Here is a 17,456-nt window from a genome sequence, read left to right on the forward strand (position 1 = left end):
GGTGGCCACTCTGTAGGTGACCCCTTCCACAGGCAGAATTTGTTCACAGCACGTATATACCTAAGGGGGAGAATTGCTGGCAATGTTAGTAAGGTACTGTTCAACTTGACCAGATAACACCAAATTGCTTCGGACAAATTATACTCCCACCAGCAGAGTTTAAGAGCTCTGAATTTATTTTTATATATGGTGCTCTACGTATATGCTAAGACAGACAATTTCCAGGCTTTTTAATATTGCCAATCTGAAGAATGAGAAATAGCTTTTTGTGATTGTGGTTTTAATTCACACTTCCCTGATACTCAAAGGTTGAGCATTTTTGTATGTGTTTATTTGGCTCAACTGTGAATTAATTGCTTGCCTATATCTTTTGTCCACTTTCCTAATTGACTGTGTTTTTGTTATTGACTTATTTGCACATTCTTTGTAAACTCTGTATACTAATTCTTTGTAGTTAAATGAATCACATTTATACCAGCATGTTGCTTCTCTTCTTGATCTTAATTTTTTTTTTTGAGTTTCCACAATTTATTGATAAGTGAGAAAAGCAAGATACATATATCCCAGTAACACAGAACACACCCGGTGCCCAGATCTTGGTTTCTAATACCATTCCCCAGTAAAAGGAATCAGGGCTATTTGGAGAAATGGGATTTTACTACAAACATATTTAACAGTAAACGAATATATTACTGTTTTGCAAGTATGTGAACTTTAACATATGGTTATCAGAGTAAATAAATTTTCCTGCAACCTGCTTTTTTTCTCTCTTGATTTACGATATTCACATAGGTTGATGTGTGGACTTAGTTCATTCATTTTTACTGTTGAATAGTAACATATATGGAATCATAACACATACACCATACTAATATAAGATGTTAATAAGAGGGGGAACACTCTGTACTATTTCTGCAATTTTCCTGTAAATACAATACTGTTTTTAAAAATAAAGTTTATTTTTTTAAAAATGAATTAGAAAGATACACACCGATTTCAAGATGCTGGTTACCTATGGGAGGTAAAGGAATGGGACCAAGAGGTCATGCGGGGATTATCCCATGACATTGTGATATTTAATCATGTATTTAAGAATATAAACCCTGGGACTGGGCTGTCTGTACTCAGCATCACAGAGTAATACAGATCCCCTGTGCTACCCAAGTTCTGCGAAAGGAATGATCAGGACGGTCTGGGAAGAGGATGGGTTTAGGGAGGACTTCTAATTGGAAGTGAGGCTAGAGCTGGGTGGTTAGAAGCGGAGGAGAGAAGAGAAGGAGAGTTTGAGGGAAAGCCCAGGTGGGACGTTCTGCTGAGATTGGGTGCGTGGTGTGGGCGTAGTGAGACTCTTAAGGGAACCACGTGCATGAGGTTTGGGCAAGAGTCAAGAGCGACAAGGCTGGGAACAGCAGTGAAGGGCTTTAGATCTGCTCCTGCTTATGTGGACAGCAGCCTGCTGACCCCTGCACAGGCCCAACCGTGGGTCAAAGTCCCCCAGGAGCCTCTCCCACAAGACTTTGATTGTCTGTTTACCAGAAAGCCCTTCACAGCTTCTGTAACCAAAGCACCATGCTCTCCTGGCTTCTCGGGCTTTGCTGCAGGAAGACAGTGGGGGGAGGGCCAGGGGGGCTGATACCTGCTTCTGCAGGGACGCTCCGACTGAAAAAAGTAAAGAAATTGGCCTCTCACCCTTGGATGGCTCATTGGCTCCCTGAATACGTGCAATCCATGTCTGGCCAGAGAAGCTGGAGGAGGGAAATCGGCTCACAGGCACAGCCTTGGATGCAGAGTTTCTCGGGATGCTCTTGTATGCAGAGAATCCCCATCCTCCCTGTTCCTGCCACAGCATGGGTCATGAACAGCCACGCTGTGGGCCCAGACACCTGCCCACAGCTTCCCATGGCCTCTGGGCCACTTCCCTGCCTGCAGTGCCCTGAGGTCTGCACAGAAGTTTAGAGTGAGCAGAGCAGAGGTAGGAAAGCCGATCAGCTGATGAAGAAAGAGCTCACTACAAGTTCTGAAAATGTTTGGGGGAGAGAGAATCACAGAATCCGAGAATTTTAAAAATTCAAGAAGACATCAGACATGACAAACTCAGTGTCCTGAGTGAGAATTTCCTTCTGGCCAAGCAGACTGTGGTTCAACAAGCTTGGCAACAGACCCCAGTCATTCTTTTCAAGACGGCCTTCATGCAGTATTTCTGCAAACAATGGATAACCTGAATCTGGTCACGAGGACATATCAGACAAATCCAAAGGGACGTTCTACAAAACCGAAACCACTGGCTGTGCTTTTTGAAGCTGTCAGCAACATGAAAGACATAGAAAGGCAAGGAGACATTCTAGGATAAAGGCAACTCAAGAGACATGACAGCTAAAAGCAATATGCAGTCTTGTATTGGACCAGGAAAAAAGTTAGGATGTTATTGGGACAATTGAAATTTGAAGATGGACCGTAGGTTACCTAAGATTATTATGTCAGAGTAAAATTTCCTGATGTTGATAATTGTACAATTTTATAATTGATAATTTTGATGATTATGATTATGTAAGAGAACATCCTTATTCTGAGGAAATACATATTGAAGTATTTAGAGGTAATAGAGCAAAATGTCTGCAATTTACTCTCACATTTTTCAGAAAAATAATGATTATGCGTAGAGAGAATGTTAAGGCAAATGTGGCAAAATGTTAATTTGCAAATCAGAGTGAAGAGTAGTTAGGATTTCTTAGCATCATTCTTATTACTTTTTATACATTTGAAATCATTTCAAAATAAAAAGTTAAACCTTTTTTAAAGAAATAGCCCTACAGGGGATGAATTGTTTTCCTTCTGTGGAACTGAAAGCGATTTGCGTGCCACAGTTGCTCTGCCCTCAGGGTCCATGCAGATCACATTTATGCCCTCTTTATGTGCCCTCACATACGTGAAGACAATAGCCGTGTCCCTCTGCTCACCCCCAGCAACCCATGTGCGATTCCTCTCTTGTGCAGGCTAAACGTCCCCAGTGCCTCCAATTCTGATCCTCCTTCTGAGAGGCTGGGCCTCCCCATCTGTGGAGAACCCTCCTATCACTTCTATTATTGTCCTCACTTCTCTAATGGCAAAGAGGCCTGGCAGCAAGCTGTCATCAGCTTGTCTTAAGGGGTCTGGACTCCAAGATGCCAAACGCAGGACACCAGGCCTCCCTGGCTGGGTTTGGGTAATCAGGGTGTGTAGGAAATTAGGGCTGGGAGGTAACCTCCTTGAGCGCTGCACAGGGAAGGCAGAGTTATTATTACCTAAGACCACTTGGAAACACTGCAGCTGGAATGGCACTTTGCTAAATTTGGCAGCCCCAGGGGGAAAATGAGACTTTTAAAATCAGGAAGGCTGCTTTGGCTAACGTCTCTATCCCCATCTGTCGTGCCATCCTCTGCCAGGAGTGAGGAGCTGCCTGGAGCAAGAAATCTGCTTGCTGGCAGTCATGGGGTGGGGGGTGGGTTGGGTGGGGGGCGCTGATGAGCCTCACCCACAAGCCAGGGCGCCTGCGACCATCGTGACTCTGTCCCTGGCTTGCCATTTTCCACTCAGAGCATCTGCGAGATGGCAGGAGATGGAAAAGTGTTCCTGGTGTATCCCTTTGCTTGCTGGTGGGGTATTCCTAACCTGACTTCAATAGACCAGAAGAGGCAGAAGCAGGAAGTTCTCATTTTAGAGCAGAGGACACAAACTCATAGATCATGGACTGCATACAACTTGCAAGTCTGTTTTATTTGGCCTGCACAGTTTTTAAAATTTTTTGAACTTGTGGAAAACATTTAAAAATTAACAGATAATCTCATTAAGAGAAAAAAGACCTCTGTCTTTTGTCAAAAAATGAGGAGCTCTGTATACTCATGAGCTATAGTCAACTCACACAGAGCAGCGTCAATCCTTTTTTGGCAGGGCACACGTGCTTTAGTTTGCCACAGTCTCCACCACTCCTTAATGTCTCCCTGACTCTGGGGTCTGGGTGACTTATCATTTATCATCACATTTGCACTGCCATTCTCCTTACAGTGGATTCATTTTTCTCTATCCTTATCTCTCTCCAAAGACGGAAGCCAAAAGATACCTGCATTTCAAGAAGAAACATTTTCCGCACCTACCCATTTTACTCCATTATGATCCATTTCTGCCTCTCTAACCCAGAAAATTAACAATTAACGATATCTTGATTGAGAACTGGATTCTCAGTTTCCCTTGGTGCCCATATTGGAAATCCTTCCTTCGGACTCCCCTGCATCAGTCAAATGCAGATACACTTTTAATCATAAAATCCTTCCCAGATATGAGATTATGGCCCCTGTCCCTCTCTTAACAACTCCATTCTTAATTTAAAGCCATCAAAATTACCAACATCTGATGGTCTCATGCCCTCCCCTGCAAATCCCACAGCCCCTTCCTCCAGCCCCTAACTATCTTTCAGCTCAGAGGAGAAGATCTGGGAAGCTTTCCTCAGCCCCTTCCCCTCCGCTCTCCTGTCTGTCCAGTCCAGGTGTCCCTAGTATCCATGGGGTCAGCCAGACCTAGGGCTGGTGTTGGAGAGGGAGGATGGAGGGGAAGAGAGGGCAAAAGGAAGCACGGGCAGGTGAGAGAACACATAGCCTGGGGTGCAGGAAGGGGAGGGGCTTTGCTCACATCCTCTCATTCCCAGATGGCCCTAAAAGGTCACCTGTGATGGGGCTCCAGGTGAGGGCGTCTGCTCAGTTACAGAGATGCTCTGATGAGACTGAAGAGAGATGAGAACTCCCATACACCTGTGTGAACCACACAAAGGGTACCATGAATTCGAGGTCTTTTAAAAAATAAACCCCGTGACTAAATTGCGAACAGTACTCTGTGTGTGTGTGTGTGTGTGTGTGTGTGTGTGTTAAAGGGCTTCATTTATTCTTGTAGGCTTTTGTGTATCAGATTTGGAGATCCTGTCTTGGCATTTCTACTCTTTTTTTTCAGCAACACCAGGGGACTGCCAAATGGCACTACCCCAGGCTGCCCTTGTGCTCTGGGGGCCCCAGGTCTCTGCTCCCTCCCACGTGGGCAGCCACGTTTGACGCAGTGTTTCCCATCACAGCCTGTCTCCAGGGTGGAGACAAGGGCCCCCAACACTAACTGGCGGCTGATCCCTCTAGAGAGGAGCTTTACCTGGGCAGGCAACGCTGTCGTCCTGAGGACAGGAAGGAGAGGAGGCGGGGTCAGAAGTCATGGGGCTCAGAGGGTGGCCCTGCTGTTGCCTGGGTCTCCTTCTGTCCTCGGGCCTCAGGTTGGGCTTCCTGTCCCTCCTGCCTGGAGCCCCCCTCTCCAACTGCCCCATTCAACTGCTGCTCCCACTACACTTGTGGGGGGAACCCTGGGGGACCAACATTCCCTCTGCCCACATTAAAGGGCACTGCCCCCTCCCAGGACGGGCCTTTGACACGGTCCCACTCCTTCGGTGACAGTCCAAGCTCATGGGATGTGCTTACACAGCCACCCCCTCCCCAGTCCATCACATCACTGCTTGATATAAGATGAGAAAATCCTCCCCCAGGTCCCATTCCACAGACGAGGAGACCATAGCACAGAGGGCTTTCCATGACTGGCTTGGGGCAAGGCTCAGACCAGTAGACAAGTCGCCTGACTCTCAGAAGGCAAGCATTTCTCCCTCTATGTTCCTACAAAGATGAAGCAACTCTGAGGTCAAGGGATGGAGGGAATCCAATCTTCAAAACAGAGAAAATTTCATTCATTCATTCCCCATTTATTTAACCAAAAATAAAATGCCATTTGAGCTTAATTTTTCTTCCTGAATTAAACGAAAGGTAAGTCTGGCACTGGCACTCTTGCATATAAAATGTTCCTGTTTATCTCACTTCATGCTTGCAAACTCTGTGACACAGGTCTTTTCCAATTTCTTGAGTCCTCATGACTGGCCTCAGTGCCTTGCTCAGAACACGTGCCAAGCCCACAGGTGGCTCAAGGATTCCACAGTGGCCAGTGAATGGTTGGGAGGGAGCCACATCTCTAAATCCATAAATAGCAAATCTTGATTCATTTTTAAGAATTATTTACACACCTTAGAAGACCTTCTTCATCTGACTCACATGGATTTTATGACAAATTTCACTGTAGTATTTCAAGCCTGCCAAGGCCTCTTCCTAGTCTTGCCCTGGTCAATTTCCCCCCCTGCTGGCTGACTTCTCCATGTCCTGGGGGTATAATTCACAGAGGAGGCACAGACAGAGAGAAAAGACTTGAGGTTGCCAAGGAGGGTGGGGGGTGGGAGGGATGGATTGGGAGTGTGGGATTAGCAGATGCAAACAGTTGTATGTAGGTTGGACAAACAGCAAGGTCCTACTGCAGAGTGCAGAGAACTATATTTGATATCCTGTCATAAACCATAATGGAAAAGAATATGAAAAAGAATGTAGGTATATATGTATAACTGAATCACTTTGCTATACAGCAGAAATTAACACAACATTGTAAATCAATTACACTTCAGTAAAATAAATTTTAAAAAATTCACAGAGGAGGCTGCCCTCACTCTTCATGCCTGAAAGGGAGGTGGGAAATGGGGAGGGTCTGTAGACGGGTGCCCTATAGGAAAACCTTCCCGTGAGGAAGCTTCCCTGGCCTCAGGGTGGGCTGGGCCCCCAGAGGCTTTCGCTATGCGAGTCTAAGGGGTCTTGTTTTACTTGCTCCATTCCTTCCTCCATAAATGCAAATCACAGCTAATAATATTACTTGACATTTGCAGGGCCCTTTGTGTATCAGGAACTTCTGCATCCTTTTATCACTTGATCTTCACAACAACCCCGGGAGGTCTCAGAACCACAGCACAGACTCAGGTTCACAAGTTCCAAACGGATTCAAAAGCTGTCGGGTTTATGGAAGATCAATGGGCAGCTTTCTTCCATGTCCGCCGAAGGTCTGGCAGCGGTGGATTTCTACCAAGACAGTTTTGCGTACTACATCAAGAAGATCATTTGGCCTATTGAGCAGAAGACTGTGGCATGGGATGATGGAGAGGGCTTGTGCAGTCTCCACCCAAGGGAAACTCCACCTTAGGAGAAGGGTAGACAAGCTCCTGTCCAGGCGGTGCGTACACTCATGGAAGGTGGGGGAGTAATAATATATAAATATTATTTATATAAAATTAATAATAATTTTATTGTTTCTAATAAAAATATTAGAAATCCTTTCTAAATTTGTCCTCATCCTTATAAAAATTCTACTTTCTGTGTGTACAGATATGTTAGTCCAGCGACATACACATATATGCCGTACATCATTGTAAATAAACGTACATGCCTGTATTAGGAGTCTGTGATGCCGTGCTTGGTGCAAAGTTTCAGGACCACTCCTCTGGAGGATCTTCCAGTTCTGAGGTTGTGTGAGGCCTTTATTCCAAAGTCAGTCTCTGAAATCCTCCCTATTCCTGCCCTTCAGCAGTAAAGCATAAAAGGCATGAACTCAATCAACCTCAAAAAATTGTTTAATAATTTTTTAAAAACATGTATGTGTGTTTGAGGAGAGAGAGAGGAAGGAAAGAAGGAAGGAAAGAAAGAAGGGAGGGGGGAGATATAATAGAGGGAGAAAGAGATAGAGACATAGAGAGACACAGAAACAGAGGCAGACAGACAGAGAGACCTGGCTCGAATGCCCCAGGAAGCACACGGAGATCAGCGAGTGGAGTTGCACAGAATCAACAGCATGTAGCAGTTAAGAATAGGAACTCTGGAATCAGATCTGAGCTCAAAGTCTCTAAATTTCAATTTCTCCAGCTACAAAATGAGAATACTAACTTCCAGACATTGTAAATTAATTGGGGATTAGATAATGTAGGTGCTTAACACAGTGTCTTACACATGGCAAACACTCAATAAACAGTAGCTATTATTTGTGAACAATAATTTTTTAATTAGCAGGATCTTACAGGAAATAAGAATTCCACCTCCTGGGCTGCTGTTGGAAGGACACAAAATATCTGCTAAAGGAAGGGGTTTGGGGTTCTCATTTTTGTTTTTTTGCCTGTGAACTATGGAGAGAGATACGGGGGAAGAGCAAACAAAGTTGATGTCAAATGATTTTGGAAACTACTTTGGAATTTGGATGGGCTTTTAAAACAGGAAGTTGAAGAAACATAAATGAGTGAACCAGAAATGCATGCATATAGCAATTAGAGAGCAAACCTCTAGGAAAGCACAAAACAAGTTCTTGGACAGAAAACCTGTGTTCTGGCTCAGCTCTACCACTCAGAGCTTAAAGATCTGAGCACATCTTTAGAGAGATGAACCTGAGAATACCAAGTTGCCCCACATGTAGAAAAGATGACCCTCCATTCTCAAGACCAGGAAACCTCTGCTTATTGTGAACAACCACATTTTTTCTTTAAAAGGTTGGGTCATGAAGATCTGGTAACACATCGTACTTCCTTCTTCGTGCTAACTGTTAAGGAACTCAAAGTGAAAACTCTTAGCCCACTCTAGCAATGGTGCACAATCTTATGGTGTGCATTTTGTGTGAACTGATATGTGTGGACGTGCTCTGTAAGCTCTAAATCATGAATCAGGCAAAAGCCCAGAACCATGAAGTATGTTGATGGGTGTAGGCAGAAGGGGTGGGGAACATCCCAGTGAATGCCGAGTGAGACTGGGACTCTCCTATTGGAAGAGAAGCTTCTGGATCAGTCAGTTGTTGCTAGAGCACGGCACAGATGGCACAGCATCCAGGACCCAAGGACTGGCCAGGGAACATTGTTATTAAGTCAGAAAATTATACTCCTCTTTGCTGTAATGAGAAATGGTTTTGCCCTGATACCGCTCAGAGCTGCTGCAATGATGGCAGGAACTGGAGAAGGGTCAGCTAGGCAGCAGCACAAGAGTTTGTGTGAATGGGTCACCCTCTGCTCTGAGCAGACTGTGCCCAGCCATGGTATTGGGTGAGACCCTTCTCTCCAGCCCCTGCTGCTCTCCTGTCCCTTCTTTTCCTCCCTACTTTAGATTCGAGTCCCAAGCCAGCCTGCTAAAAGCCAATGGCATACTTGTGGGCAAGAAACCTTCTCTGTCTTGGACTCAGTTTCCCTCTGTAAAATCAAGCATGGAGCTAGATGAGGGTTCTTAACCCTTTTTGTGCCATGGATCTCTTTGGCATTCTAGTGCCCTCAGGATAGTGTTTCTAATGTATAAACTAAAATACATAGGAGTGCAGTGAAAAGCAATTATACTGAAACATGGTCATCAAACTACGTGTAAAAAGTCAAAATCAGATATTGTCACATATATGCTTCTATACTGATGCATTAAATAACAAGATCTAGCAGTGGGTCGAATAACTACTATAATTTCAAAGCAGTGATGCATACGAATGATATTTTGAGGCATCTGAAACAATGGAAATGAGATTTGAGAATACAGGTGATTTCCGTTGAGGACGAAGAGTCACAGGTAGTGCTGACACTGTTATAGTTTGTTGCCTCCTTCATAATCAGCGGAAATTTCTGTTAGTAAAATTTCAGTTATTAAAAATAAAGACATCATTTTTCTCCCATCCAAATTCATGGCTCCCCTGAATCTAGCTAAGGACTCCATGGACCACAGGCGAAGAACATCTGAACTGACAATCTCTGAAGTTGCTTCTGACTCTGAAATAGCTGGATTCCACAGACTTGGATAGAATAGGACGTTTAAGATAATGGGGGTGAAATGTTACTATCCTAACAGCTGGCACCTGTTGTAAGGTGGAAACTGATTTTTGTTTAGAGAACTGCCTTGACCTGTCTCTTGAGGTAAGCTATGACACCCTGAGGACTTGCTTGGGAGGAAAAGGCATCAACAGCAAGAACTAAACTGCTCTGTGTAGCACGTGCCAGGGACTGGGAGGTGGAAGCAGAAAGAACTCCGAGGGTGCTGGTGAGCAGCACGGAGGAGACTGGGATTGAAACTCCCCTTTGGCCCAACCTTCATTGAAGTCATCTACACGTACAAAGGAAATAAGGGAAAGTGCTGAGTTCTCCTTCTGAGTCAATGTGGTGTAGAAAAGGAGAGTCTGTATGGCCCAGTGAGTTGCTCCAGAGGTCTGAACCAAAAAAGGTCATAAAAATAAAAGTGCTCTGGAAATGCACAGAAACTCTGGGGAACACATTAGAATGAGGGTTTGAACCTTTGCAGTCTAGAGCATATGGGACAGAGTGATCTTGCTGAACCCCGGGTTCTAAGAGTGTGGTGCTGGGTCCAGCGTCAGCAACATCTGGGAACTTGTTAGAAAGGCAAATTCTCAAGGCCCACCCCAGGCCTCCTGAATCAGAAGGTATTGGGGGGTAGGGGACCTGGCAAGCTGTGTTTAGCCCTGCAGGCAATTCTGATGCTCATTCAAGCTTAAGAACCCCTGCCATTGGCATTATTACGTTCACCATGGCATCCCAGAGTCATATACCCCCTAGAAGTTATCTAGTCCGATTTCCCAGGCATAAAGAATCCCTGCCGGCACTCAGTCTTGCGGAAACCCTCTCCTAGCCTGGGGATATCAACAGTGCCCCTCGCCCTACACGGGGAGAGCTGTCCAAGTCAGAAAAGGCTTCCGACCAGGGGGAGCTCCCTAGCCAGACATTTCTGATGCAACAATGTTCATGACCCTTGGCCTGGGGCTGCCCTCTGGAGCTGCTTCTAGAAGAAGCCCTGCAGGAAAGTGAAGACTGCCTCTTCCTTCCTGGTCCCTCTCACACTATGGCTCAGGACCCCTAGTGGTCATCCTTTGAAGAGCCTCCATTTAATAGTGTTTCTCTTAAAATAGCGTCCAGAGCTGGAGACAGAGGGCAGGCCAGGGCCAGGGCCAGCAGGACGACTGTCTCCTTTGATCTGTACGTCTGCGTCTGCCTGATGTCACTGCACGGCATCACATAGCTTGTGTTGAAGTCTGCCCACAGCACTCAACCAGGAGGGGGGCTAGGCCCTGAGGACAGATGGAGCCTTTAGAACCCCTGGACACTAAAAATACTCCCCCAGCCCCACAGGGATGTAATTGAAAATACGAGTAATAGCAAACCATTAAGTAAGTATACGGAAGTAGAGCTACATTCTCTCATTACAATTATTTTTATGTTATTTTTGAAATATCAAATATCAATTTTTAAAAATTTTATTATAACATAGTTCAGATGCCCACAAATATATAAAGAATTAAAGAAGGGCTTCCCTGGTGGCGCAGTGGTTGAGAGTCTGCCTGCCGATGCAGGGGACACGGCTTTGTGCCCCGGTCTGGGAAAATCCCACATGCCGCGGAGCGGCTAGGCCGGTGAGCCATGGCCGCTGAGCCTGCGCGTCTGGAGCCTGTGCTCCGCAACGGGAGAGGCCACAGCAGTGAGAGGCCCACGTACCGCAAAAAAAAAAAAAAAAAAAAAAAGAATTAAAGAAACCAAACTCATATATAGTCATCACTCAACTTAAGGAATAAAATATTTCCAATACTGTTGAAAAAACCCGATATACGATTTTTCAAATAATTCTACCTTATTGCTGCTTGGAGCCAATGGTTCTCAAGTTTTGCTGCACAATAGATCCACCTACACCTTTAAAAATCCCAATGGTCTCTACCCCAAACCAACGAAATCAAAGCACCTAGGAGTGGACATCAATCAGGGTGTTTTAAACACTGTGGGAGACTCCAGCGTGCTGCCAAGACTGAGAACTCCCTCCCCCCACCCCAAGGGAGGCTGCTGGGGGGGAAGGTGGGATGAGGCCCTGAAGCCCGAGTGGAAATGGGCTCTAGTTCTTGTCCTCTAAGGCAGCGGTCTCCGACCTTTTTGGCACCAGGGACCAGTTTCGTGGAAGACAATTTTTCCCTGGACGGGGCGGGGGGGGGGGGTGCGGGGGGCAGGGAGACGGTTCAGGCGTTAATGCCAGCGATGGGGGGCGGCAGATGAAGCTTCTTGCTGGTTGCCATGCTCACCTCCTGCCGTGCGGCCCAGTGCCTTACAGGCCATTGGACCGGTACCAGTCCCCGGCCCCGGGGGTCGGGGACCCCCTGCTCTAAGGGATTCTCAGTGGATCTACTGGGTTGGCCAAAAAGTTCGTTCGGTCGTTCCATCACACCTTACTGGAAAAACGCCAACTAACTTACTGAAAACCCCGGACGAACTTTCTGGCCAACCCAATAGATCTGGAGCCGGCAGGCCATCCCCACATTTTTGGGAAGAGCCTGCCATCTGCTGGTCCACTGAAGGAAAACAGGCAGCTAACTTAGGCCTAAGGAAAGACACTGGAGTCAAGTATCGGTCACCGAGCGAGCGTGCAGACCACTTTCTCACACAGGACTCAGGCATCTGCCGCTAAGGCAGCTCTGGGAGGGGGCAGGGCAGGGAGTGTAGCGTGACCTTCAACTTGCCGATGAGCGGCTCTGCAAGCCTGCAGAGTTGAGCCAGGCTGGGAGCAGGAGGGGCCCCTCTTCATGGCCCAAGAAGGAAAATGCAAGGACAAAGGGGGAGGGGATCAACCAAACAAAAGGATTCCTAAGAGAGAGAAGACATTTAGCCGGGAAACACCCTGGGAAGAGAAGCGGGTGCTGCCTAAGAACCAGGAAGGGCACAGAGGTGATGCACACGTGTCACTAGCTCCAGGTCCAGTGATTGCATCAGCCCTGTGGTAGTTCATTCCCACAGGGGTTTGTTTGCTGTCCTCTCTGCCTGGGACAGTCCTCCTTGCCCTAAACCCGTTCATCTGAGCAAATGTTTGTTCATTTTTCAGGTCTCAGTAAACCACAACCTCACTTCCACCAGGAAGCCTGCTCTGACTGCCACCATCTCCTGCACCCTGTCCTTGCCTCCTGTCACTTGGTTCTGGAACCTCCTGTTTACTTGTTTACTTACTCTCTGGAGGGCAAGTTATATGAGGGCAGGAACCTCATGGCGTTACATCCCCAGCACCCACCCCAGTGCAACAGAAATACTTGTTTATGGAATTGATTTTTCTTATGGCAAAATCGGACACTAATCTGAAGACAAAAGGAAAGTGCTTTGAAACATACTCCCCCCGAACAATGAGGCCTCTCTAGAAGTAAATTGAAAATAATTACCTTTTCTAGTTATATATATCTATAACCAGGAGGGGCGACAAATAATCTTATTTCCAGTTGGCATATGTTATAAATTAACTCTTTATTTCACCCATCTATGCTCCAATTAGTAAACAAACATATGGTAGACAGCTACTGTTTTGGGCCTGTCCAGCATCTATTTCCATTCTCCCTTACCGTAGTAAGAACACCCCAATTTTATTTTGGGGAAACAACCTCCTCCATTCTCTGTCTATGTGATTCATTCAGGGCAGCTGACTCCATCCCCAGGCCCAGGTGTGAGCGTGTGACTCAGGCCTGGCCCATCACTGTATTCCAGCAGCCTAGCACGTGACTGGTTCAGGGATTAGTACATGACCCAAGTTGGCCCAGTGAGATTTAGCCCTGGACCTTCTGCTGGAATCCCCGGAGAAAGAAGATCGGGAGTACTGAGCTGGTGGGACGTGAGCCTAGACCTGCTGGCAGCCATACTGTCACCATGAGGAGAGAAGCCTAGAGAGTGAAGCCAAGCAAAGAAAAGTAGAGCTGAGAGAAGAAAGGCAGAGTCTGCAAGGCAGACATCATTTTGATACTGGCACTCAACCCAGAACTTTTTCTGGAACTTTCCATTACATGAGCTAATAAAGTCCCTTTTACCAGAAAACTTAAGAGCGTTTCTGTTCCCTGTAGCTGAATGAGTACCAGCTAACAGAGAAAGCAGAACTGAGAATGTGACTTTTTCTTTCATTTTTTTTACAACGTCAGTATATCATTTGCAAAACTTTTAACACCGATCAGGAAACTATTATTAATAAGCTTTACCATTATTACGAGATTCCTCAATGTATCACTTAAAAAGAGACACATGGTCATTTGACCCCACGGTCTTCAGTGGTGCAGGGGTTCTCAGGTTTGGGGAGCCACAAGGTACCCTATTCTAGGCTTTGCTCCCTCAGTGTCCTTTTCCCTCCCATCACCAGCACCCCAAGCATGTTCCAGCCCTGCTTTCCAGAGAAGCAGCTGTCTCTGCCAAGGAGGTCGCAGGCTGCAGCCTCCCAGGCAACTCCTGTGCACCGTGATGGGTTCGGCTACCAGCCTTCACTGCGGTCTCCCTTCTCCTGAGCTCAGCGAAGAACTGGCTGTTGCCAGCAGGGCTGCGGACATGGACCCGGGCTTCTTCTGCAGGACCTCAGGCCTGTCAAACTCCACCACCTGGGAGGCGGAGAGAGGAGGGGAGGGGGCGGGGGCACAGCTGAGCTTGGTCCTGAGGGACCTGAAGGCCTCTTGTGGCACCGGCCTGGGCGCCACCCTCCCAGTGGCCCCAGGGGTGTCCCCTCACCTTCCCGTTGCTCATGACGAGGATGCGGTCACAGTTGAGGATGGTGGTGACGCGGTGTGCGATAGTCAGCGCTGTGCAGCCCCGGATGCCTTCACGGGTTGTGCGCTGGATCAGGGTGTCCGTCTCCAAGTCAGTGGAGGCTGGGGCCTCATCAATAAGGATGATGTGATGGTACGAAACGGGGGTGAAGGCAGCCTCCTCTGGCCGAGACCTGGGTCTAGTCCTGGGTCTACCACTAGTTCACCAAGTACCTTAGCTGGAAAATGAGATCTTTGGACTAGGTTCAAAACCCACTTTGAGGGCTTCCCTGGTGGCGCAGTGGTTGAGAGTCCGCCTGCCCATGCAGGGGACACGGGTGCGTGCCCCGGTCCGGGAAGATCCCACATGCCGCGGAGCTGTTGGGCCTGCACGTCCGGAGCCTGTGCTCCGCAACGGGAGAGGCCACAACAGTGAGAGGCCCGCATACCTCAAAAAAAAAAAAAAAAAAAAAAAAAAGAACGGACTTTGAGTTCTAAGTTATCATCACATTACGAAGAGAATGTTGTTTCAACCAAGAGCTAACTATTTTTTAGTGACCAGAAAATTAAGTTCTTAAAAATGAAAATGTGCCAGTGGCAACTTCTTGTTTTATGAACCAGCTTCCTGTCTGTCTGAATTAACGTAGAGCAATGTTCCCCAAAGTGGGGGGCGGCCAGGCACACACTCTGGGTGGCACAGGAAATGGTGTAGCCAGTATATGGATAAAGGTACTTTTTACTTTAACATTTTTGTATTTCTTTCGTTAACAATATGCATTAGAAAAATCTAACTGGCACAGAAAGTGTGATTTTACAAATGCTCCCGTATGAGATGAGGCCGTTTTTTAAAAGAAGTCATCACGAGTAAATCATAGGGTAGGTGGTACGCAGATATGACAAAAACCATTAAGTGATGACTCAAATTTGGGAAACTATATAGAGAAAGCAGTTTTCAAGCCAAGTGGCTAAGTAACTGTGAAATACGGAACCGAGAGGTGAAGAAAGTGCTACATACATACCGCAAGTCCTGTCACCCCTCTGTCTTAGCAAGAGGGGGCAAGTCCTCCCTCCTCTGAAACTTTCTCCCTGCTTCTGGCCCTGTTGAGCTTTGCCTGCTCTTCCCCACAGCTCTGAGAGTCCGCAACAACATTTTTTGCATTGCTCATTAATTGACCATGTTGTGTGTTGCATGTGCATGTGTATACGTGTGCAAGTATGTACATACGTGTGCGTGTGAAGTGTGTGTATGTATGTGTGTGCGTATCACCCCACTTGTCAGGGAAAGTTGGCTCCTAACTAGCCCCTGTAGTACCTGAAATTACAGGTGAAATATTTGGGAAACCTTAAGAAACACTGTCAGATGAAACTTTAAATATATATATCATTTTGCCCCAGAACAGCTGTCATCTGATTCTCAATTCTAATAAAGATGAGGGAGTATCCTGCATCCAAGTTTTAAAAGGAAAGTACAGTGGGCAGTTTTGAGTGAATACGTTTCTAGCCTTGTGGCTTCGTGTAGGAGAAGCGCGTTGGGGCTTGGCTGTGGCAGTCGGGATGCCAGGATCCAGAGGCCCAGGTGGGGAAGCTACCCCCTCCCCAGGCAGGTGTGCATGGAATGGCAGAAAGTGACACAGCAAACCCTTCTCAGATTTGTGGACGGAACCCAGCATGGCACCCAGAGTCCCATGTGCCCGAGGGAGAAAGAGCCAGTGTGTTTCCCATGCCAGGCATCCCCTGGACCCCTCACACCTTGCCAGCTCTCACCTTGGAGCTGCGGAGGAGGGCCCGGGTGATGCAGAGTAGCTGCCACTACCCCACCGAGAAGTTCGAGCCATTTTCCACAACTTCTGCCTGCAGGCCTTGCGGCAACTTTGAGATCTGTGATATTGGGGAAGATTCCCATGCACCACTGTGGGCTGAGCCCTGACCAATCTCCTCGTACCTCTCCTGTCACATTCTGACACTCCCCCAAACCCCCCTCTGTCTGTCTCTACACTCCAGCCACTGGCCTTTCTCTTCCTCAACTGTGCCTGTCTCCCTCCCCTCTCAGGGTCTTTGCATCTGCTAGTTCCTGTGCCTGGAATGTTCCCTCAAAGATTGGTGCCCAGCTGCCCCCTCAGTATTTGGTCTCAGTTAAATGTGCATCTTTACAGAGGCCCTGCCTGGCCACTCGCTGCAGTCTGCAGGTCTCAACACTACCTACACAGCACTTGCCTCTGTCTGAAAGCGTCTCTCCTGAATGCAAGCATCGGAAGGACAAAGCCGTACCCACCTTGCCCTTGCTATGCCCTCTGAGCTGGAACATACCTGGCTTACTGCTGGTGTCATCAACCTCTATGCTTTATCTAGGGATCCCAAACCATCTCCTCCCGTGAGATGATTTAATCCACGCAGAATGAGCGGAGCCCAGAGGACCATCAGGCTAACACCAAGAATTCAGACTTGCCGCTACTCACCATCTCGCTCAAGGACGTCCTCTCCAAGGCATCCCAGATCTGCTCATCTGTGCAGTGGTCAAAAGGGTCCAGGTTGAACCTGCCTCAGGAGAGGGAGAGAAGTGTTCAAGAAGCACCCTTGACCATTGAGTGGTCTGCCCCCCACACAGCAAGTGACCAAGGATGGTTAGAGCTGGATTACCGGGTCCAGAGAAGCACATTGAACTCTGAAGAATGGTCTTTCTTGTGCCTTCCCAGTATTCCTTCCTTCTTCAGACAGCAGCCCCCAAGTCTTGTTTGGGGGCCACCTCTTCCCCAGCCATCAAGCCCATGTGGTCCAGTTGGAGCTTCACCACCAGCACCAGGGTGGAGCAAGGACTCAGTTAAAAGCAAACAAGCACGCGGTACTCCCTGGCCACAGTGATTGGCTAGGGGTGGGAAGGGAACCAATCAGAGTGTATCTCAGGATTTTGACAACAATCACCAGGAAGGGGGCTTGTTCTTTCTCACTAACTGAGCAAGAGAGGCGGCAACCATCTTGTCTTCGGAGTGGGACACATGGCGCCCCCCCAGGGCCCTCATGGGAGCCCAAGAATGAAGCCAAGGCAGAGTGAG

Source organism: Globicephala melas, chromosome 19 (assembly GCF_963455315.2).
Source record: "Globicephala melas chromosome 19, mGloMel1.2, whole genome shotgun sequence".
NCBI classification, from domain to species: domain Eukaryota; kingdom Metazoa; phylum Chordata; class Mammalia; order Artiodactyla; family Delphinidae; genus Globicephala; species Globicephala melas.